At 41.6% G+C, this 26,116-nt stretch overlaps 1 protein-coding gene across 2 annotated transcripts in view; it reads left to right on the top strand.

Annotated features, from left to right (window-relative positions):
• Positions 1-26,116, top strand: part of ADAL (adenosine deaminase like) — a 594,669-nt gene that overhangs the window by 522,956 nt on the left and 45,597 nt on the right. The gene's annotated exons all lie outside the window — the stretch shown is intronic.

The following is a 26,116-nucleotide window of genomic DNA, read 5'->3' on the forward strand; positions in this document are numbered from 1 at the left end:
TAATTGTGATTGCACATACCATTTTCACGTGGAATGGGTTATATGTGGTTATAGGGTGGGGTGAAGAAAGTAATATTAACACCTTGAATAACAATACATATGCTGTACATTTCTAATAGCTACAGTTATATACACACTACTGTTCTAACTACAGTTTCCTATATGATAACTATTTCAACTTGGTGATAGGACTGTTACTGCAACATCAATATACATTTTATGGTTCTTCATACACATTCATATCTAGCTTTGTTCAGCTACATCATCCTGCTACATTTGCTTTATATAGCTGTAGACAAGTGTGGATGTTTGGTATATCAGACAAACATCCTATCTGCATATTGCAGACTGAGAGCAACATATCCAGATTTTGGGATACACATTCCAGATGCAGCAACATTTTGAACAGATTTTGCTGTTTGGTTTTGAATCTCACATGCATTTCATTCTGTCTTGACTGCAGTATACTTTATTCAGGGGTTATTACTACTGTATTGCTGGATTCATGACATTTTCTCACACTCTCTCACTTGCTTTCATTTTACTATTCAGGATGGTACTTCTAGGCTTTATTGACATGTTTTACCAGTAGTTATTACAATCCTTTCCAGCAGTCTCACTTCTGTCATGTTTCAGTATTTCCACAGGGATATATTTCACACATGTGATTTCATCATCTTCTGCAGCTATACTTTTCAGCCTGCTGCAGGTTGTGTACTATTTTCTTACAGGCAGGGCATTTTTATTTCAGAATATATGTCGGACTGTTTCATGTTTAGGTTAAACTTACAGGCTGAAACACACTTTTGCAATCAAGCAATACTTGCATACACTTTCACACTGTTACTTGCAGATTTTATTCCTTACTGACTACACTGCACTCTTTTGCTGACTGTCATACTTTTATATTTCTTTACAGTTACTGGTAGTGGATTACTGACCTGCCTGGTGGCACAACCGCACCAGCCTATCGCCATAGGCTCTGCGGTTCGCAGAACGGACACCTGCAGCTGTAATATAAATGAAGTAATATTGGAATACACATCTCCATAATATCAGCTACTTTCATTTCTTACATACATAATTAAATGTTACTTACTCAGTAGTGGGGCGTTGGGTGTTTGCCGGGCCTCCTGGATCCAAAGGTTCAGTTGGTCCTGCTTGCGTCTCTTCAGGTCCGCATGGTGGTGACGGACCTGCTCACCAGTCCTTGGAATCCCTGTGGTACTGGTGAGATCATGAGCCAACCGGTCCCACGCCTCAGCCCTGTATGCTCCCCAGAGGACCTGGCCCTGCATGAGTTGGGTCTCATGATTATGGACTAGGAACCAGACCATGTACCTGGACTCCTCAACACCCCACCTCTGTGCTTGAAAGCAATTACCCTCTCCTACTCCTGTCATTCTGCCTGCAGGTCACTTCTACAATCGTTTATGCTGTGTATTCCCGCCTATGGGGCTTATATAGTCCGTTTTTCCCACACATATCTGTGATTGGCCATTTTGGAATTGTATCAACTTCAGTAAACCTGCATTGTCATGCTCTAGTTTGTATTCATTCCTATATATTAGCTATTATTGCATTTAAAGGTACTGCTGTCATGGCTTAGTGGTTCTGTACCTTGACTATGGTGTATAGTATCCTGGGTTCGAACCTGGCCACTGCTTTTTATTTTTCATGACTGTCTGGACATGGTGAGGGGTGTGTCTGTGTAAAGGCAGTTTTGATACGGCTTGCTCAACTTTGCCCGTCGGTTAGCTTGTTTGCGTGCTGCGCAGCTCCGTGCAAACGGGGTGCGCTGCTTTAAGCCTCATTTGGCTATCGGCACGCATATTATGCTCAGCTCAGTTAGGGGCACATAGATTTAGCGTGTTAGACCACTGCTCAGCTACGGGCACTCATTTTGCGCCAGTTAAACCACTGCTCATCTACGGGCACATGCACTCACTCACTCTGTTAAACTGTAGCTCAGCTATGAGCACATCTGGCATTTTTTATTCTTTTGTTACCTCACATTTCTTCAATATAAATGGGCTATTTCATTACATTTTACATAAATTGTGGTTTTATGTGTACATATTTGTCAGGGACTTGTTTCCTGCTTATTTTGAAAAAAAAAAAATTGGTGTTGTGGGGGCTCGAACCATGAATGCCTGCTCTTCAGCCAACATCTCTACCGCTACGCTATTGCTTCCTGGCTTATTTTGCATATTTAGTTCTTATATGCTTTCCCACTGACTGCTAACTGTAGCTGCGCTTCGGGCACACCAGCAAACAGCGCACTCACGGTTAAACATCTTTACAATTTAAAAAATATATAACATGTTCATTTATATATATTTTATGTTCATAGTCTGTGGGGGCATGTGTTGTGTTGTGTTTATTCACATTTCCGTGGACTCTGTTGTGGGTATTTACTTTGGGCACTTTTACACTTCTGGGGGCGTGTCCGCTTGCAGGGCTCAGCCTACGGACACACCCCCTACTGTCTTACACGGACCGTGTTAGACTTAGGTGTGATTCAGCATGCTCTCATGAATATGCAAAGCATGCTGACATCACTCCGTTTAACTGCAGCCTCCGTGTAAGAGTTATAACTCTTACACGGAGGCTTCGTGAATCCTGGGGTGTGTGTTGTTAGTAGGCATAAGTCATTTTTTTGTGGATTCCTGCTTGTTGAATTGCTACCGTTGTTAACAGAAAGAGGTTCTGTTTTATTCCTTCGTCATAAGTCTGAGTTTTTTGCGGATTCCCGCTTGCTTCATTGATTAATGTTGTTAACAGAACTAGGTTAATTTTCCCTTGTTTAGTATTCCTGTTTGTGTGTGTGAACTTCTCTGCTTACTGTAACTCTTTAGGTCTGTTTTAGTTAGAAGACCTAGTTTCTCCATTTCCCTTCCTGCCCGGGCTAGGTCCATTTAAGTTAGAGGACCTAGTCCTCATGGTGTCTTTCTCTTTCCTGCAGGGCTAGGCCCATTTAAATTAGAGGACCTAGTCCTCCCTCAACTCGTTTCTGTGTGTGTGTGTGTGTGTGTGCTCATCTCTGTGAGAATGTCTAACGAGAGTAAGGACCATAAGCCATCTGGCTTTAAGAAATGTATTAAATGCTCACAGAAGATGTCCATAATGGATTGCAACAGTACTGTTTGGGGGCCATCCATTTACAGGAGACTTGCTTATTTTGCCACTCTTTCAGTGCTAGGGTGTTGCAAGAAAGAAAAAATAAGCTCATCCTAAAAGGTCTTCTTAAACCTTCCTTTGAGAAAAATCTGGCTAGCTCTTCCTCCTCTTCTAAATTTACAAAGGAAAAGTCTAAGTCCTCTAAGAGGCCCTCCCTGGCACCGGCTGGTGTCTCAGAGCCACCTCTTAAAATCACCAAATCGGATAAGTCCACTGTCTCATCGGCTCCACAGAGTTCGGTGCCGACTGAGAGCACTGTGATTACAGGGTAGGTTCCAAGTATTTCGGAGTCAACCGCTGAGGCCATTTCACGGAGCCAGTCTATGGATCCTCTACCGGTCTCCCCTATATTGAAGTCTCCAATACTGCAGACATCCCGCTCTCCTACTCTGCCATCCAGGTCTTCCAGGAGCTTATCAGAAGAAGATGTGGAGAGAGTAGTGCTGAGACTGTTGGTCATCTGCCTTACCTAAATTGTTGTTGGCTCCGACCACGTCGGTTCCGGAGCCACTTGAGTCTGTTAAGCCCCCTTCGATCATTCCTCCTCCGAGCCATGCTGGTCTTTCGGAGCCAGAGTGTTTGGTACCACTGGTGGAACCTTCGGCTCCAGCTCCCCCTGTGGCTGTTTTGGAGCCGAGTTCTGCTCAGACACTTGTCAGCGCCGTCCGTAGTGTCTAAGAGCCGAAGCTCGCCAGTCGGCCCTGACAGGGATGCTTGGAACCAAACTTCTTTGGTTCTGAGTCTTCCTCTCGGCGTGTCGGCGAGGGTGAATTCAGGTCCTGTGTCTATCTCGGAGCCGATGGCTCTGGAGCCTTGGCATCCTCGGCTGCCTCAGAGCCGGGTAGGTCTTCGGTGCCGGAGAGGTCAGCATTCAAGATGATGAGGAGTGTGCTGTCCCAAACGTCAGCTCCTACCAGGGGTACCGACACTCTTCCCCCTAAGGCACCTACTTCTGTCTCAGCTCCTACTGTCTCCTTGGACAGCAGAGATCCTCAGCCTCAGGGTCAACCAGCTGGTGGCCCCCACTCTTTCAAGACCTCCCCGGAATATCCTTCTGAGGAGCCTCCATGGAAGAGAACATGCAAGAGGAAGCATGTAGACTCCCAGGATGAGTCTCTGACCTCTGACACTGACCTCGAGGAGTCAGAAGGGTCCCCCAAGTCATCCTCTGATGATGTCTCCTTCGTAGACATCCTGGAAATCCTTAAACAGAGGTGCGGCTGGCCCACTGTCACCCCTTCTGATGAGGAGTCAGTGTACCTGAAAGCTTTTGGGTCTCAGTCTTCAGCTTCTTGGGTGTCTCCACCCTTCGACAAACTGATGGAGCTAGTTAGTCGAAGGGTGTGGGATACTCCTGATGCCATGGAGCCAGTCCCCAGGAGACTGAATAAGTTTCTCTCTGCACCCCAGAAAAGGATTTTTTGTCTAAAGGTGTTCCTGTAGATGGCATGGTGGTGGCAGCGGCTACTAAGAAGGAGCTAGCTGAGATGACTTCTGTTCATCCGCTGAATAAGGAGTCTCGAACAATGGACAGATACGGGAGGCATATCTTTTCTTCAGTGGCATTTACCCTTAGATCGCTGAACTACCTTACTCACTTCATGAGGCTTCAGAGAGCTCTCCTTAAAGAGTTAGGAAATTCTCTACAATGTACATGTACTGAGGGAGTCCCTAACAAGGTGTCTTCCCAGTTGTCCACCTTGAACTCTATCGTCAACTCTTCCATGCAGCTTATTTCGTATGCAGCTGATGGAGCGAGTAGAGCAGTGGGTTCAGGAATTTCCCTAAGGTGTCATTCCTGGATGCATTTGTGTAACTTTGCGGAACCGTTCAAGTCTACCTTTACCAATGCCCCCCTTCAACGGTTCCTCATTGTTTGGACCCAAGGTAAAGGACACTCTCACCTGGTGCGAACAAGAAGGAAAAACACTCTCTGCCGTGGGAGTACGTTTTACTGTTCCCTCTAGACCATACCCTAAGGGTCAGAGGGGCGGTAAGATGTGGTTCAAGAAGTCCCAGAGGTTTTTTCCAGGATGCACAGGGTGACTCCTCCTTCAGAGGAGGAGGAGGAAATGGTAGACGTCACCCTAGAGGCAGGGACGGTCCGCAAAACTAGAGAGGTTGCGATTCCTTTCTGGGTCGGCCTTACCAGCGCTCCTGATGTGGGGTCCAACTGTGCTTCTCTGATGCCGGTCGGGGGTCACATTTCTTTGTATCCAGTATCCAGAAACCTGGCTGGGTATCACTCAAGACAAGTGGGTACAAAGAATTATTACCAGAGGTTATGTCATACCCTTTTCTCTTCTACCTTTTGTTTCCAAGAGAATCCCAGATGTTCCACCCAGTCACAGGGATCAGGGAACTGTGGAGGTGAACAAGTTGCTGTCAAAAAGAGTCATCCAAACTGTCCCAGCAGACCAAATAGGATCCGGAACTTACTCCAGATTCTTTTTAGTGCCAAAATGTACAGGGGACTGGAGGCCCATCTTGGACCTCAGCAGATTGAAGGAATCAGTAAAGAAGGACAAGTTCCAGATGGTGACACTGCAGCCTGTACTCCTGTTATTAGAGAAAGACAATCGGATGTGCTCAATAGATCTCCAAGATGCCTACTACCACTTAAAAATAGACAGGGCATCAAAGAGTCATATACGCTTCTGGCTGGGAGCCAGTCATTACCAGTTTCGTGCTCTGCCCTTTAGTCTCACCACAGCCCCCAGGGTGTTCACCAAATGTATGGCAGTAGTGACAGCTCACCTGAGACGTTGAGGATTCCAGGTGCTTCCATATCTGGACGACTGGCTCTTGACCGCCCCCACCAGGCATCTACTTCTTCAGACTAGGGACACTACTATTCAGCTTTGTGTCCAACTGGGAATTTCTATAAATTGGGAAAAATCTGCCTTATTGCCCTCTCAATCTGTGATTTTTATAGGCGCAGAGATAGACACAGTAGACATGTTGGCTCTTCTACCTGCCGAAAGGGCACAGAATATGGTTCTTCAAATTTGGCGTCTTCTCCCCTTATGAAAGGTCAAAGCCAGGACTATTCTGCAACTTCTAGGGACCATGGCTTCCACCATATTACTAGTGCCACTAGCCAGGCTACTCATGAGAATTCTTCAGCGGCTCCTGTCATCCCAATGGTCTTTTCAGCACCTACCATTATCTCATCACATTCTGCTGACAGAATCTTGCAAGAAGGTCCTCCTTTGGTGGACACTACCCAATCAGTTAACCATGGGCACTTCCTTTGTTCCTCACCAACCCACTGCCACTGTGACCATGGATGCCTCACAGATAGGGTGTGGGGGAGGGGCATTATCTCGGCAGGACTGTCCAAAGCACATGGCAAGATCATGAGGCTCACCTGCATATCAACGTTCTAAAGATGAGGGCAGTGCTCCTGGCGTTGGAAGCACTCTACGGCCTTCTGCCTCTGGGGACTATTGCAATACAATCAGACACCATGTTGGTAGCATGGTATATCAACAAACAGGGTGGAACCAGATCTTACCCACTCTGTTGAGAGGCCGTACGAGTTTGGAAATGGGCAATATCTTCCCAGTGTTTTCTGGTGGCAATGCACATTCCAGGGACAACCAACATGATAGCCGACAAGCTCAGCCGGGCAATCCTGATGCCTCACGAGTGGTCTCTGAAACAGGAAACGGCAGAACAGATTTTCTGCAGATGGGGACAGCCTTGCTGTGACCTCTTTTCCAGCCCAATCAATGCCAAATGCAGCAGCTACTTCTCCCTCATCCCCCCCCCGGGGGAGTCACCGAGAGATGCACTTGTTCACAATTGGCTCCTGGGTCTTCTGTATGCTTTTACTCCCTTTCTCTCATTCCCAAGGTTATTCTGAAAGCGAAACGGCTGGGAAGCAAACTTATTCTCATTGCTCCTTACTGACCTCGTCAGGTTTGCTTCCCCTTTCTCGGGCCTCTTCTCCTAGACGATCCTTTGATTCTGGACCCAGTTCCAGACCTGTTGACTCACATGTAAGGTTCACTTCACCCCTCCTTACACACCCTCAGTTTGACAGCGTGGCTACTTCAGTTCCATCCCTAGTCAGGCTTCACGGCTTATCACCCTCTGTGACTCATATCCTTACGTCTTCTCATAAACCTTCCACTAGGAGACTATATTCCAGTAAATGGAGAAGATTCTCTCTCTGGGCGGAGAAAATGAATGTTGACTCTTACACTGTCTCCATTCCAGTGGTTTTGGAATGCCTGTCTGAGCTTTTTCACCAGGGATCTGCAGCTGCCACTATCAGAGTTCAATTGGCAGCAATTTCAAAATTTCATCTAGGCTTTCAAGATTCTAATCTGATGTCACATAGACTGTGCAAAACTTTCCTTAAAGGTGCCACTTTAAGACCCCCCTTTCAAGAACCTGTTGCCTCATGGGATTTAAATTTTGTGTTATCCAAATTAACTTCTCTGCCCTTTGAGCCTTCTCATTCATCCTCTTTGAAATTCCTGTATTGGAAGACTTTGTTTCTGGTGGCTATCACATCGGCCAGACGGGTGTCAGAGGTACAAGCATTGTCTGTAAAACCCCCTTACCTGATTTTTCACAAAGACAGGGTGTCCCTTTGTACTAATCCCTCCTTTGTCCCCAAGGTCTGTTCAAATGCCACCTTGAATCAATCCATAGAACTTCCGGTGTTCTTTCCAAATCATTCCAACGCAGCTGAATACAGGTTTCATCACCTGGATGTCCATAGACAATTACATTTTTATTATTAAGGAAATCAGATCAATTATTTGTTTCCTTCTCCGAATCCAGGTCAGGCTTACCAGTTTCCAAAGTAACACTCTCTAATTGGATTTCTAGCTGTATAACTTACGTTTACAACTCTGAGGGTAGACCTTTACCCTTTAAAGTCAAGGCTCACTCTACCAGATCTCAGTCTACCTCTGCAGCCTTTCAAGCCAGGGTCCCACTTGATAATTTTTGTGCAGCAGCAACGTGGGCTACCCCTCACACTGTTATTACTCGTTACAAATTGGATTTAACCTCTAGGGGTAGAGCATCATTTGATTCCATGGTACTCAGGAGTATTTTTTCTCGAGCCACCCAACAATAAGGTGCTCGGGACGCTGTCCCATATGTAAGAATGAAGATGAGATAGGACTACAGAACATAAAGAAGTTATGTACTCGCCATAATGTTCCATGTTTGTAGTTCACCTCACCCTTCATTCTTACAGACCTATCCTCAGCCTGGAAGTACTTGGAGACAGAAAAATATTATTATCTTTTTTTATGGAGACCTTTTAGCATTGGCTTCTTTTGTATATTTGTTATTATCTCTCCTAGTTAGCAGCAAACAAGATCTGGGGATTATACTGGTGCACCATGGGATAGCTACCTAGCCACGAGCCAACTAGAAGACTTCCAGCTTGTAAATAGGCCGAGTCGGAGCCGAGGATCGGCTACCGATCCCATATGTAAGAATGAAGGGTGAGATGGACTACAAACATGGAACGTTATGGTGAGTACATAACTTCTTTTTTGTGACACTAGAGGGTGGGGTGCCAACTTACCTGTGCTTGCCAACTCCTGACATGCTCACACTGTAATCAGCCTCCTGATTGATTGTCTTTTAAACTCATGTCTGGAAAGACTTGCTTCTCTATCTGCCCTACCCCCATTCCCACTTCCCAACATCATTTCCTTTATATTTAGAAACTACAGTTGCACACTAACAACCAGTCACCACCCTAGGACTCTCCCTACATCACTTCCTTTATATTCTCCCACACCTCTTCCATAGTGAAAGGCTTACTGACATATCCAGACACTGTCTGCCTCACAAGTCCTTCTCTTGTCACAGCAAGCAGTATCCTGTCCATATCTAGCGTATCCTTCTTTACCAAACCCACAAACCTGTCCAGACTTACCTCAACAATTTAATCCACATCTCATGACCAAATATCATCCCCACACATATCCCAAAGTAAAACAATAAACATGCATATCCTTTCTGATCCACAGAATAGAATTATTACAGCTCATATGCTTCCATTCATAGCTGCTGTCCTGATACTGATAATGTGACTGCATATTATCGACTGTATTTCTATAATACTAAGCAGTCAGCAGTTACCCACTACTTCATACAGCTCAAAATATGACCTCCCCCTAAAGATTAACCTCCCAATTTTCTGCCATATGTGGTAAAACAGCTACCTCTTTGACTAGAAAGCAATACATAGTGACAATGAAATTGCTACCATTGCTTTGCCCTCAAACCAAATTGTAATACCTCTCACTCTTAAAGTTAATTATTACTTAAGATGTCAACCACAACCCTGACCTTGTGGCATATCAAGAACTCTTCCACCTGCCAGCTGCACCACATTACCCTAAAAACATAAAACCCTCATGCTATTCCCAATAGAGCCCCCCCCCCCCCAATTCGCTGTATACCAAACATACAGTACATATACACTCTAGACTATAATTGCATCAAATACTTCTGTATCAGCACAGATCTTGAGAATGCAAGAGGGTATAAGACTCTGCCACATGAACACTCAAAGTCTTATGAATAAAGTAGACTGTATTAAACAATGGATAACCAAAAACAGCCAGGCATACTGGCTAACAGCAAAACACTTCTCTTTATCATTTTACTAATAACCTCTGTAAAGCAACCCATTTTGCCTCCATAGTGCAGTATGCTGACGATTCTACCCTTATCTGTTCTGCTCCCACCACTCTAGAACTCCAATCAAGAATGGAATCAGCTTTTCAGGATATTGAATCCTACCTCTCTCAACATCAACTAATTTTAAATCCCAACAAAACCAAACTTATAGTATTTAGTAGTAAAAAAATCCAAAACATCACAGCTCCTTCTATCCATCACCTCTGCAAACGGTACTGAAATTGCCCCCACTAACCACTCAAAACTCTTAGGTATTACCATTGATGAAAACCTTAAATTTGATATACACATTGCCCAAACCATCAAAAAAGTATGCATCAAATTAGGTATCCTCTATAGAGCTAAACCACTCCTAACACCCAATGCCAGGCTTGCCACAGCACGCACACACCTCCTACATACCCTTCTCTAAGGTTCCATTGTCTTCACTAACCTCCGGATATCTGACCTCAATAAACTGGAATCATACTACCACAAAATTGCAAAATTTGCCACCAGCCTCCCACACACATCCCACCACTGCTCATCTCTTTCAGCTTTAAGGTAGCTAGAGCTGCCAAACCTGACTCACAACCATCTAGCCTTAGTCCACAAAATAATCTACCAACCCAATAACTGCCATGCAGTATCCTCCTTCATTCAACTTAACCCCAACAGTCGAGCTCTCAGATCCTCCAGCAAACTCCTACTAAAGGTATCCAGCTCCCACAACCAACATGGCTCCCTCAATTCCCACAATATAGCCAAACTCTGGAATACTGTACCAGAAACTATAAGGAACACACCCTCACATGACCAATTCAAATCCCTGCTAAAACACCACCTTAGCAATCACTGGCTATGCTCCTGTCACTCCCCAGGTTAAACCCCCTCTCCTTTCCTGTTACCTTCTCTCCACAAAGTCTCATCACCTGCTCCTTTTTGCTATATTAGTACCACGTTCTCTGTTTACCATCCCAGTAGCTCACTCAACTCCCAACTGTACTTTACTCTCAGCTTCCGGATTATTGTGGACTGGACTGTTTCTATCTGCAGGTCTGCTTCAGTTCCCACTATCCTGTATTTTGTACTGCAGCCACAACATCTGTAATTATTTAGAATCACATATGTAATGTTCTTGACAATATTGTAAACATGCATTGTATTTTTCTGCTGATGTTGAATGTAATTATTTTTTTTCCTCAATATTGTAATCATGCATTTGTATTTTTTGTCAATGTTTGAATGGAAAAACTGCCTGATTTTATATTTATGTGGAGCTTTTCTCCCCGGGCCTTTGCTGAAAACGGGCCTCTGGCCCAGTCGGACATTCCCGGTCAACAAAATGTAATAAATAAATAAATGAGTAAATAAATAAATAAAATTCCATCTTCCCCTCTGTGTTTTTCAGCAGTAACTTCTACACTTTCCTGAATAATTGACCAGATTGCACATCTGGAGAAGGCACAATGCTGCTATTAAAGAATAATCCAAAAATTTCAATCTCCCTTATAGGGCACAAGTCAACCACATCCAAGACTGCCATACCTGGTCTGTTATGTCAGTAACAGTCAAATGATACCATTAACTCCTGATAACAGTAATATACCTACCATGTCCTGCCTCAATACAAATATTTCAAGTAGCAATACTAAAACATTCCCAAACCTGGCAATAAAATAGCATAATTATCCTAGGAGACTTCATTCTTAACTACCTTTTTCAAACTGGTAAAATGAGCAACACTTTTTTATTCTAATATAACCTTTCAAAGATCATTCTCTCACCCACTGAAGCCATTCCCACACCAGGCAATGATTCCCTCCTTGATCTCCATATAACTAACATTCCAAACAAGATCAAACTAATTACCTATTTACCCCAAAACCTTAGTGACCACCTACCTGTAGAAGCAGTTTTCTCATGTAAAACCTCTCCCACTTCCCCATTGTATAAATAAAACCATATCAGTTTCAGAAACTAAAGTGTGTGTCATACCGTCAGACCTCAGAAGTACCAAATGGTCCCTTATTTATCTGCAAGCTGACCCCACAGCAGCCATGCAGATATTGAACACTGTTACCTCAGATGTCCTTAATAAATATTTTCCAATAACCAAAACCTGTGTCAAAGGTTAAAACTGTTCACAAATTGATCCCCGCACAATGAAAACTATTATGTGACAGTGATAAAAACAAGGAGTCTTTGGGAAATTACTTAAAACCCAAACCACCATATATTGTACTTTACTCTCAAAAAGTACTGCACACTTGAAATTAAATCACCAAAATAATCTTATCAGGCAGAATCTTTCTGGAAAATAATTAAACATGTCCTACTTCAGTAACAACAAAACCAAATCCAACTATTCTATTATGAATGCAAGCATTTTGCAAAACTTGAAAATATTAATAAGCATTTCAATCCTTTCTCCTTCTGTAAATATGCCCCCTTAGACCTGACTTCCCAAACCTCAATCACAATTATACTTCCCCAGATATTATTTCCCCTTGTGATTCTCTTGCCCATTGCCCTTTCACCAATACTTCAGTCTCTCTAACGTAACTCAGCAGATCTGTTTGAAAAGCCCTAAAAAGGCTTGATAATAAGGCCAACTCAAACCAAAATACTGTGTATCTTCTTCTTCTTTTGTTTTTTCCCGGTTAGGGGTCACCACAGCGGATCACCTGTCTGCTAATGATTGGCAGTAGAGTTTTACAGTGTCGAGTTGCCAGCCCAGCACCCAACCTTCCACAGAAGGCACACACACACCTAGGGCCAATTTAGAGTGTCCAATCCACCGACAGCATGTCTTTGGAATGTGAAAGGAAACTGGAGCACCCGGAGGAAACCCACGTGACCACAAAGAGGACATGCAGACTCCGCACAGAAGGCACCCCAGCCGAGGATCGAACCGGAGAACCTCGTGCTGTGAGGCGACAACGCTAACCGCTGCACCACCGTGGCCGCCCATATATCTACCATTCCTAAATATGGCTGCCATACTACTGTCTAAACCTCTAGCTCATATATTTAACCTTTTTGTGACCGCAGGTATCATCCCTCACAATCCAAACCCATAATCCATATTGTGCCCTCAAAAAATCCCCATACAACCCATAATATTCCAGTCCAGTCTCCATCTGCCCTTTTACCATAATATATTTGAGAAGCTGCTGTCAACCAAATTCTCAAACATATAAAAAGTATGGTCTTGCAGATGCCCAGCTGGGCTTTTCAAAATGAGTAGAACATTTTAAGGCAATGTACACAGTAACCAAAGAAATTAACTCAGCAATGGAAAAAAGGGTGGTTAACAGGAGCCATACAGTAGACTCTGTTAACCATCACCCATGGGGATAGGTAGATGCTGGATAACTGTAGCTTCTGGTTGCTTGAGAGTTACTGTTAAAAAATAGGCATGACTAATACTGTAGCCTATACTATTTATTTGGTTTCACTTGTTCTCGGGTGGGGGAGACAGGGAATTTATTCCTATCTTCCTTTTTAAAACTCTAAAAACATAAGCTATATTTCTGCAGGGGGGGGGGACAAAGTGCAGCACATAAAAATTGTACTGTATTTCCTCAATATTTTTTTGCTGGTTGCTTGAGTTTTGGTTAACTGAGCATTTACTGTATTTTCAGTCTTAAGCCAAGCCTTCAAAAAGTGTTAGTCACCAGATATTTCTTAAAAAGTAAAAACAAGGAACGTTGTCTTTGGGCAAATTTCAGTTAATTGGTTCTAAAAATACCTTACAAACAAACCTTTCATAGTTCAGGGTGGTATCTCCTTATTTGATCAAAAAGCCATCACAAAAGTATCCTCCAGGGCTCCGTACTTGGGCCAGTGCTTTTCCTCAAATTTGTCAAGAACGTAACACAGTAGTTCCCCTTAGTAATATAACATTACATAGAATGGCAAATCAGTTCTAAAATTACTTCACCTCCCTCTGTCGTTGTTTAATAAAAACCTTCTCACTCTTGATGTCTCAAAAACATCAGCCATGCTGTTTGGCACTCAAAAAAAGTAATCACTTTATCACAAACTCTTTTTATAAATGCTCCCAACAGTAATGTATATGCAATTTGCAACAATGCAAAGAATGCGTAGGACAAATCATAGGTCCTAGTCTAGCATTCAAAACCCATACTGAAGTCACTACCTGTAGAGTTAAGGAGGTATATTCCATCTCAAACCACCTTACCATAGTTAAATGCAGAGCAGTAGCTAAACATTTCTAATTCCAAGAATAAAATATGCCCACCCTGTTTTTTCCCTGTACTCATCACGTAGTATGTATCAGTTGCAGACAACACTAAACAGCATTTGTGTATTTATTAAACTCTCCTCACATTGTCTATTTTGTTCACTTCCCCCTGGCTGCTTACATTTCTGGTCTTTTCCCAGTAGCCCCAGTCCATCTGTGGGCCTTTAATCCCCTGGGCTAACTTTCATATTTTTCCAGGCTGGGACCAGCTTGGAACTGAAGGGCTTCCTGGTGGGTATTGCAAGCAACTGCTTCCATGGGGAGAAGGGATTTTTGTGTTATAACCTACCTTCTTGTCTGTGGGCTACCCCCCTCTTTGTGAACCACACCTCCCCTCAGGGATCTGTTCCCTACATCTTGAGCATTACTGTACCACCCTGCAGAAGGCCTCCCTATCTGTCAAAGGTCATTCTACTTCCCTGCTGTCCACCCTAACGCAGTGAAAGATACTAACTCTAACAATTCCCTGGCTATGTATGCCCATAAGGTTGAATACACATTCTGTTTAATGCATGATACTGTGGATGTTTGTGTGGCTTTGAAGATTGGGGAGGTGTTTGTGTGTTTTGGGTTGGATAAGGTGAATAGTGTTTTGGAGTGTGTAAGTGCTAGGGTTAGAGTAGGGGTTAAGGCAGGTAGTGTGTGTGTGTGTGTGTGTGTGTGTGTGTGTGTGTGTGTGTGTGCGTGTGTGCATGTGTGTGTGTGTGTCTATTTTAATGAATGCGGTCCATGTCCAAGATTTCATGTGTAGTGATACTGTTACAAGAAGGGTTTTTCTAATGTCATGTGTATGTTTGTAGCTAGGGCAAGAGAAGGGTTAGAGTTATCGGGTCTATATTATATTCTCGAAAGTCGACAATGTCGAATCTGACATTGTCGACACGAGAATATCGAAGTGTGTAAATGGAAATCTCCGTAAGGGGAGATTTCTGTTTACTGCAATGTAGTGCAGTCTCGGAGTTGGTATATTTAAGTAGCGGGGGGTGTGGGGGGTGCGGGGTGGCTTGCCCCCCTCCTTAAACCCATTAGGGTACTTTTTTCTTTTTTTTTTTTTTTGTCTTTTTATAAGGTTGATGTTTGAAGACATCGACCATATGATCTTATAATATAGACCCAAGTTGTCATGTATTACTAAGGGGGAACAGGGTGGCAAAGTTGAGTTTCAGTGTATTCAATATACTAGGTTTGATCTTTTGTAGTTCAAAATCTCAGTACTTCAGTCATTTAAAGCATACTGGAAGTAACTGAAATTTTAAGATTTTTGAATGTGCCCTATTTGTATGTCTGTCTGTTAAATTATTTGCATCTGTTTGAAATGAACAGTTGAAAATGCAGTGGATATAAAAAGTTTACACACCCCTGTTAAAATGCCAGGTTTTTGTGATATAAAAAATGAGACCACAATAAATCATTTCAAAAGTTTTCCCAACTTTAATGTGACCTATAACCTGTACAGTTCAATTGAAAAACAAACAAATATGTTAGGGAAAAAATATAAAAAATAAAAAATGTGCAATACGCTGGTTGCATAAGTGTGCATACCCTTAAACTAATACTTTGTTGTGTGTGCACACCCTTAAATTAATACTTTGTTGCACCTTTTGATTTAATTACAACATTCAGTTTTCTTAGGTACACACATGCCACCAATTAAAGAGATTCTAATTAATCCCAGATAAACTTCAGCTGTCCTAGTAGGATTTTCCTGACATTTACTCAGTTGCCTGCTACAGCAAGCCATGGCTTGCAGAGAGCTTACAAAGTATCAAAGGGATCTCATTGTTGAAAGGTATCAGTCAGGAGAAGGGTACAAAAAATTTCCACAGTATTGGATATATCATGGAACACAGTGAAGACAGTCATCAAAAAGTGGAGAAAATATGGGACAACAGCGATGTTGCAAAAAACAGAATGTCCCTCCAAAATTGATGAAAAGACAAGACGAAAACTGGTCAGGGAGGCTGCCAAGAGACCTACAGCAACACTGAAGGAGCTGCAGGAATTTCTGGCAAGTACTGGTTGTGTACTACATGTGACAACAATCTCCAGTATTCTCCATATGTTTGGACTATCGGGTAGGGTTGCAAGATGGAAATCTTTTCTTACACAGAAAAACATCCAGGCCCGGCTGAAATTTGCAAAACAATATATCAAGTCTCCCAAAAGCATGTGGGAAAATGTGCTATGGTCTGATGAGACCAAGGCTGAACTTTCTGGCCACAATTCCAAAGGGTACGTTTGGCGCAAAAACAACACTTCACATCACCAAAAGAACACCATTCCCACGGTGAAGCTTGGTGGTGGCAGTATCATGCTTTGTGGTTGCTTTTCTTCAACTGGAACTGGGGCTTTAGTCAAGGTGGAGAGAATTATGAACAGTTCCAAGTACCAGTCACTGTTGGCTCAAAAGCTTCAGTCATCTGCTAGAAAGCTGAAGATGAAGAGGAATTTCACCTTTCAGCATGACAATGACCCCAAGCATGCATCCAAATCAACAAAAGAATGGCTTCGCCAGAAGAAAATTAAAGTTTTGGAATGGCCCAGCCAGAGCCCAGACCTAAATCCAATAGAAAATTTGTGGGGTGACCTGAAGAGGGCTGTGCACAAGAGATGCCCTTGCAATCTGACAGATTTGGAGCAATTTTGCCAGGAAAAGTGAGCAAATATTGCCAAGTCAAGATGTGCCTTGCTGATATACTCCAACCCAAGAAGACCAAATGCTGTAATTAAATCAAAAGGTGCTCCAACAAAGTATTAGTTTAAGGGTGTGCACACTTATGCAACCAGCGTATTGTATGTTTTTTTATTTTTTTATATTTTTCCCCTAACAGATTTGTTTTTTTTTTTAATTGATTTGTACAGGTTATAGGTCTCATTAAAGGTGGGAAAAGTTTTGAAATGATTTACTGTGGTCCCATTTTTTTATATCACAAAAACCTGGCATTGTAACAGGGGTGTGTAAACTTTTTGTATCCACTGTATGTGCACTTTCACCCAGATTACGGCTGAAAAAGGTCCTAGGAGCAGTCCCACCTATACTGTTAGCAAAGAAAAATAATGAATGAAGTAAAACATGCCTGCTACACCCGTAGTATCAACATCAGGATTGTTCATTCTTCAGCTTTCTGATGATGTCCCGCAAGTCACGTTTATGTACTTGTTTTGGATATATTTACATAGGTGTGGATGGTCTGCATATGATTTGATTAAACAACTCAGAAAAAAACATAACTTTAATCTTGACAACTTCCTAGCTGACCTACAAAGGTGCAATTGGACTCCACTCAAATACCTTGACCCAGATGATGCAGTGAGCCACTTTAATAAATCTTTCTTAGATGTATTAAATGCACATGCTCCTGTTAGAACCATCAGAGTAAAATCAAACTATGCCCCCTGGCTAAGCAGAGACACTAGGGCCCTTCTGAAAACTAGAGATAAAGCCTGGGAACTATGGCGTAAGACTAACACAGTAGTTTCTAAACAACAGTGTCAAGAACTTAGAAATAAGGCAAAAAAAAAAAACAAAACAGGATAAAATACATTTCTATCATAACATCCAAAACACATATAAAAAAAAACCCTCAAAAATTCTGGCCAGCTATAAACTCAATCCGTCACCTTGGAAAATCTACTACACCAATGCCAAATATCCACAACAATTCCGATAGCATAACTACCGTTTTTAACAAACATTTTACTGAATCTGCAATTGCCCTTTCCAAACAGCAAACTCCTACTCCTGATACCAAACCAGCCAAGTCTACAGTCAGCAATGCTTTATTCTCTTTCTCCCCAGTTCCTACAGCCACTATAAAAAAACTACTACAGAAACTAAAACCTACTACACTTGCCATAGATAACTTACCCAGTGAATACCTCAAAATTGTAGCTGAATCTATAGCCTTCCCAGCATCAATCCTTATAAATAGATCCTTTCTTAAAATCAAGGTCCCTCAACTGTGGAAAACTTCCCATGTAATCCTACTTCATAAAGGGGGGGGGACCTTCCACAGAACTGACAAACTATTGGCCAATTGCTATTCTTTCACCTCTTTCTAAGCTACTCAAAAGGTGTATTCATCTCCAGGTCATGAAATTTTTACTAACAAATAACCTTCTCGCAAGCACTCAGCTTGGGTTTCGTCCATTACATAGTTACCACTAAAGCTCTCTTATCCTTCACTAATACTGTAACCCATCACAGGAATAACAACAAGTTTGTATCTGCCATCTTTCTAGACCTATCAGAAGCTTTTGATATGGTCTCCCATTCCAAACTAATATATGTACTAACTGAACTATCCTTCTCACCATCTGTCACAGCGTAGTTTCATAACTATTTATCTGGCCGTCAACAATCTGTTCTATGGCAGGGTGACCTATCTCCATGCCTTCCTTTATCCATTGGTGTCTCCCAAGGATCTATCTTGGGCGCTCTCCTTTTCTCCCTGTTTGCTAATAATCAACACACAGCTACTCCACATGGTTCTATAATGCAGTATGCAGTTGATGCAACACTTATCTGTGCTGCCACTTCTCTATCAACTCTTCATTCTCAAACACAGGAATCTTTCACTTCTGTTGAAACATGGTTAGCCAATGTCCATCTAATCCTCAACCCAAACAAAACTAAATTATTACTCTTCCAACCCTAACAAGACAGCAATCTCATGCTCAACATTTAACATAATAGCCAAAGACAATACTGTGATCTCCCCGACAACCCATACAAAACTTCTTGGAATGGAAATAGACAGTACCCTAAAATTTGACTTGCATGTCTCCCTAACTATAAAAAAAAAGTCCATAAGAAACTTGGAAATCTATATAGGCACAAAAGGTTCCTGATCATAATGGCCAAAATGACGTTAGCATAACCCCATCTGCTCTCCACTCTACTGTATGCCTCTCCAATCTTAACTAATCTAAGGAAAACTGACTTATCTAAGTTAGAAGCATGCTTTAGTAAAATTGCTAAGTTTGCATCTGACTGCCCATATAGATCACATCATTGTACAGCTTTAAGGGTACTAGACTGGCTTGAGCTTCCCAACATTATTCTTTACAACCAACTATCTCTAACTCACAAAATTGTAATACAACAAACTAGAACCCCTGCACTACAAAATCTCATCCTTCCTTAGAGTTCCAGCAGACCACTTTGCTCTAACAACAAGAACTTACTCACTGTCTCCAAGTTCAACAACACTGCAGGAGAATCTTTATTTTCCAACTATATATCTCGTATATGGAACACCCTAACTCCATTCTCTCAGTCTCATCCACTAACCACTTTAAGCCATCACTTAAAGCTTATCTAAAAAATAAGTGTCTATGTTCCTGTACTAACCTCTCATGAGTGCTCTGCTATATCACTGTATACCCAAAACATATCCAACCTTTTCCCCTGGTGTTTAATCATTTGTTCCTACCTACCTGTCTTAACCTTATATCTTGACATAGGTCATATCTGCAAATAGTACTAGCTATGTTCAAAGCCCAGGTTTTGTTGCCAAGATGTAACACATTTTTATGCTCTTAGGTATATTACATTTCGTTTACTTTATACTTTATTGATTATTGTAATGTTTGCATGGAAATTTACTGTTACCCATGGAGCTTTTCTCCCCGGGCCTCTGCTGAAAAAGGACCTGTGTCCTGTTGGACTTTCCCAGTAAACAAATGTTAAATAAATAAGTAAATAAAAATGTCTGCAGACATCACTCAGTGTCTCTCAGGCACAGCAGTGTAATGTAAAGTACAGGTGTCTTTGTTCATTTTTTTTTTTCAAAAAAATCTTTATTATATTTTATGTATAAAGCACAAGTAACACCAATAAAGACATTTGTCAGCAGTGAAAATGGCAACATTAGCCAGTGATTCCTAATACATACCAGCATATAATGTACAATTAATAAACTATATACAAAAGTGCTAATTGCCTAGCCATGTAGATTAAACATTTGATCTTATATGGTTTAGTCATTTATTCCGAACATGTAAGAGTTAGTGGCCCTCACAGAAGAAGATTGAGAAGTAGATAGAGGTGGTATAGTAATTAAAAGTAAAGCTGATCCCCACCCCTAAAGTATGTAGGGTAAGTACCACTCTTTATTGTAAAAACTGGCCAAATAGTGTACTCCATTACTCTAGAAAGGGTAGTTTTTGACTGTGCATTAAGAACTTGTGGACTATGTACTTGATTGCCATTTGTTTAAACCCTTTCCAAGTAAGTTGGATATATCTTTTCAGTTCAGATTAATGTAAAATTTACTTAACTCATTACATCCGAATGATGTTTCCTGGTGCATCTGCCGTTAACTTCTACTGACACCTCTAGGCATCAAATATTGCTTGTTCACATTTACATAAAAATTCCAAAATCATGCTATGTACAAGATTTTAAACGATTTCATCGTAAAGCTTACACAATAGCAAACTCAACTGCATTAATATTTAATCTCTGTCTAATGCAGGTAAATAGATATTAACTGTAGTTTTTATGACATTAATTTATATAGATAAGATTTTCACATTTTTCTAAATATCTCAACAACCAAGTAACACTGACAGAACTCCTTAGCCTCATATGAAAGCTCTCAGCTAGATTAATAAAATGCTGCTGACAGTATGTGCATAATGTGAGTGGTTATTGAGATTTGTAAGTTGCTTACAAAATATTACAAATGTAATAGTTATTGTGTTTAGTGTGACTTAAAAAAAATTGGTTTAAGACGTAGACTTAAAGAATACTACCGCTATAAAAATGCCTTATGCTGAAGAGTTTGCCATTTATACTACTTTCATAATCCTTATGTTTACAGAAATTTGAACATTTGTTTGACATGTGAGGACATAATTTGGTGCTATGAAAATGCTTAGGCTCCACCCATTGGAAGTTACAGTGCAAACTTCCTCAGCTCCATTTGAGTGAATGAGTTATTGAAAATAAAATGACTAATATGCATATCTGTAGCTTCTTCAGACCCAGAGGGGGGATATGCAGCATAGTGAATTCCCAGGAAAGGATAGGTTTTTTTTCATATCCCATTTTTTGTAATTTAACTTTCAAAGAGCACCAGAGCTTTAGGGAGCATTTGCAGCTCCAAAAGATGTAAAGAAGATCTGCCTTCTGGCAGTCACAGTATGGGCAGAATGGGGAGGTTGTGGGGTTAGATTTATTTGAAACAGATGGGATAAGATAAGCATTGTTTAAGATCATAAGTTGGGTATAGCTAAGTTTTTTTAAAGGGGATTGATCTTGAAGTTAGATGGATCCATTTTTTTTTGATTGAATGTGATTGTTGGATCTTGATTGATCCAATAGCTGGAGATGAGGACTTCTTTTTGATATCTGATCAACGTAATAATCTTATAGGTGTTTGAAATAATTTTCTACTTCATTGAAAGTAGGGTCCATAAAGTTTTACATGTTTTTATGTCATTATCATTAAGTTTAAGATCTTCCAGGATTGCGGCAGTCATTTCTCTGAGCTGTCTCAGAATAATGGTATAGCTTTTGGGAAGGTTAAATGCCATTCTCAGCTCCGTGATAGAATGGTTCCTAAAGAAATAAAGGTCTTGCAGGCTTTTCTGTTTTAGGAGAGGGACGTTATTAAGGTTAAGCTTTCTGTTGTTAAGTTTAAGGTTTGGGTTAAGGTGAAGTGGTTGTAGTGTGTTGAAGGCAGTTGATAGATTTAAGGTATCAGTGAGTTTTTAAAAGTTGGTTATTTTATTCTTTATGGATATGTGTAGCTTAATTTTTTTACGCTTTCCTTGTTAAGGAAAGGGAGAGCATTAGGATTAATGTTGAAACTTTTAATATAGTTATAAATGAGTTCTGTCCAGATCGGTGTCTGTGTCTTCTTATTTGGGTTATAGTCAGAGAATTTCCACAACTCTGCTAAAATTAATAATGTGATAATATAGTTTGAAGTCTGGGAGACTTGACCCCCCCTTTTTTTTTCTTAGGACATACCAGCTTCTTGTACACAATTCTGACCAATTTAGGAGACATAAGAATTTGGACAGAGAGGAGTCTAGCATCTTAAAGAATTTGTTGTGCACTTTTATACTGAAGGCATTAAATACATATAGCAATTGTGGCAATGTCACTTTTGATAAAAATGAGAGTTGACATTTATTCCATCTAGAGAGAAGGTGTTGTATTGTTAACCAAAGCTTTGTAATATTGCTTTGGTAGAATAGTTTTGAGTCTTGTTGAAAGGAAATTCCTAAGTACTTCAGGGAGTGATTTATTTTGATTTCCTTTGGCAGAGGATAGACAATAAGTCAGAACGATGGGTTAATTGGGGAAATTGCAGAGATGGTGAGACAGAGCATCCTGCACATGCTCTATCTCACAATCTCTATTCAACATCTCTACCCAACTTCACAAACACAAAATCTTAGCACACACTCCCTTACCACCTAAGCTAAAGCTAAAGTACTTATGTCACAACCACTACCAGTACCACTCCAAACTTCCCCTGCTCCCAAACACACTTCTAACTGATGGTGATATCCACCCCAAGTCCAGGTCCTGCTTCTCTTACAACTTCCACCACCATCCCAACAGCCACCAGTCTCAACAGCCCCCCCCCCCACACACACACACAATCCAAAACATTGTAGTCTATACTCAATTAACATACAGAGTCTCCCAAATAAAACCACAGAACTACACTTCTGGAATACCCTCCATTCCTCACACATCCTAACCCTATCTGAAGCATGATTAAAGTCCCACATGTCAAACTCTGATATCCCCCATTACAATATCTACTGGCAAGACAGAATGGTTAGGAAAGGTGGTGGAGTTGCCATTATGTACTTTGAACACTTTATTCTATCTCCCTTACCCATAACCCACCCAAATTCCCACCCCACCTACCCATAACCCATCCAAATTTCCACCCTGCCAAACTACTTATCCTAAACTGTCACCTTAACCCACAAAAAATTTGCCTTGGCTGCTGTCTGTATCCCACCAAGTAATAACATTCCCATCCTCAAATCCATACTCTTATGGCTATCACTCAGTATCAGCTATGAAACCATTCTGTTAGGAGACATTAACATCAGCTAGCTAAAACTATCTACAACTAGCCCATCTCTCACCATCCACCTACATGGCTTTCATCAGCTACTTACTACACCTACTAGATTCAATAAAAACAATAATAGTAGCTCCACTCTTGACTGGATCCCAGCAACTGACCCTAACATGTATCAATACCAGACTCCCTTAGCGACCACCTTCCTATCCGAGTTCTTAGGCACGTAGTTCAGATACTTAAATACCATCTCTATAAAGATTGTCGCAATCTCTCCACTTTTAATAGTGAGACCTTTAATCATATGCTAAACTCTATAGACTGGTCAGTTCAGAAACACATCCCTCTAAATGATACTGTCCTTCATTTCACTCACAGTTTTATCTCCATCCTTGACTCACTGGCACTTCTCAGAAAAGTAATAATCAAAAGAACCTACACCCCCTGGCTCTCAAAGATACACTACTCTTATGAAAAAAAGAGACAGCACCTGGAAACAATGGAATAAAACTAAATCACCTTCTCTTCTCCAAACCTATAAATAACTATGTAATCTGGCTAAAAAAACACATCAATACAGCTAAGAAAAAAATTCGACTCCAATGCCCGACTCACCCATAAGTCTAACCCCCAAAAATTCTGGCACTTTATTAATAAGATGCTGTACCCAGGCAACCCTTCTACCTGCAAAACCCTACCCCGACAAAATCTCCTTTGAAATTGCCATTCTTCTAAATTTATACCTCATTGAATCTATTCACAAACTCACCCACAATGGTCAGAACAATAAGCACAGCCCACTCCACATTTCACCAGTACACCCTATTTCACACTCGACCCCATCCCAACATCTTACACCAACTCTGTCCAGCTTAAGTTGAAGCCATGTTCCCCCTCTTCTGACAGTTTACCTTTATAAGGTCGTGATCACTTTTTGCGATGCTCTAAAGTGCAAAAGTACAACGGCAACATTTCTAAATCTCAAAAAAAAAAGAATTGTAAATTTAGATGAGCATATGCCAGTGTGCATTTGCTCATGTGAATTTGACATTCCGAATGCAGATCACAGTGTGAAAGTAGCAGACTCCAAGTCAGACTGCTGACCAGTCACAAGTGGAGTCCCACAGGGATCAGTCCTGGGTCCTCTACTGTTTGGCATCTAATTCTCAGAAGTCCAGGCTAACACAGAGGGACTCTGGCTGACCAAGTTCGCAGACGACTGCAAGCTGGGAGCCATTATTAACTCCCCAAGTGATGCAGACATCCTACAGAAAGGCCTCACTGAGACCAATAACTGTTGTTGAAACCAGGGCCTTAAGCTTAATGCCAAAAAATGTGTTGTCATCCCCTTTGGGGTAAACTCATTTCCCAATAATTACAGCATCGATGGAAGCTCACTGAACATTGAAGGCATTATAAGAGATCTGGGGACACAGGTTGACAGCAACCTCTCCTACGACCACCACATTACCAGTGTGGTCAGAAAGTCCTTCTATGTGGCATATCTCATTACCAAGGGTTTTGCATCCAGGAAGAAAGAGGTCATCATCTCTCTCTACTCTTCTCTCATTAGGCCAGTCATCGAGTATAATGCCCCATTTGGCATGTACCTCACTAGACACATGCAACAGCTGGAAAGGCCACAAAAGTACTTCACGAAGAGGATCCTAGGTCTTAAACACATGTCCTACACGGACAGACTCAAAAAACTCCAGCTATTCTCTGTCTCATATCATCTACTAAGAGGTGATCTCTGCTTGACTTACAAAGCCATGTCTGGCCCAGTTCTGTTAGAAATGCTACATCTAAAGAAATCCCAATCCCTCCGCACCACATGTTCCTGGGACCTCAACCTCATTACCACAATCAACAGAACATGCTGGAGGGACAGGTTCATAACCCAGAGACTGCCCATGCTCTGGAATAGACTTCCCATAAATGTCAAGCAGAGTACCTCACTGGCCCTCTTCAAGAGAAATCTTGATGAGTGGATGGGAAATAGAAAGTTCACCCCAGGGATCACTCCAGTGGCTCTACTTGATAGAGGCACTGGGAAGTAATGTTGGACTGTACAATGCCAGGGCACTTCTATGGGCTAGGCTTGTAAAGGCTCCAGGGCCATTAGCCTAGTACACACCTATGATCTACAGTGGGAATTGGAACATGTACCCCTTCCCTCACTGTAGTGCGATCTCAGAGTTAGTATATTAAATTAGCAGGGGGAGGGGCATATCCCCCCCACATGGGGGGGGGGTGCATTGAGGGCTTGCCATCCTGCATAACAGTGTTTGGAGACATCCAGAAATGTCTGGTGTTTCAAACACATTTGACATTTCCAGATTGTCGCATTTGTTGTGTAGCACTTTTACTATTTTAAGCATTCGAAAGTGCAGTTTCCGACATCTTGAGTCAGATATTTGACAGGTCGCATATTTTATTTGCGACCTAATGAAGGTAAACCCTTCTGACAACCCCCACCTCTCTTAAACTAGCCGCTCAGTCAATAACCTATCCCGTCTCTATCCTGATGAATAGATCTGCTCAAGAATCCACCATCTCAAATATGTGGAAATCATTCTTTATCACTCCATTACACAAGGGAGACAACAGCAATGAACCATCCAACTACAGACCTTTTGCTGTCCTCTCTCCACTGTCTAAACTCCTTGAAAGATCCATTCACATACAGGTTGTTAAGTACCTTCTGGATAATAACCTCCTAACCTCTACGTAACATGGCTTCAGACCCATCATAGTACATCTACTGCCCTACTGTCCTTTACTCAAACCATTACCCTGGACAAAAATTTACTGGTTTCTTGCCTATTTCTTGACCTTTCTAAAGCATTCAATACTATATCACACTCGAAACTTCTCGATAAACTATCACAACTCAACTTAACTCTCTCTACTATTAAATGATTCACTAGCTATCTCACTAACA

This window comes from Protopterus annectens, chromosome 7.part1 (genome assembly GCF_019279795.1).
Source record: "Protopterus annectens isolate FY-2018-M chromosome 7.part1, PAN1.0, whole genome shotgun sequence".
NCBI classification, from domain to species: Eukaryota; Metazoa; Chordata; order Ceratodontiformes; family Protopteridae; genus Protopterus; species Protopterus annectens.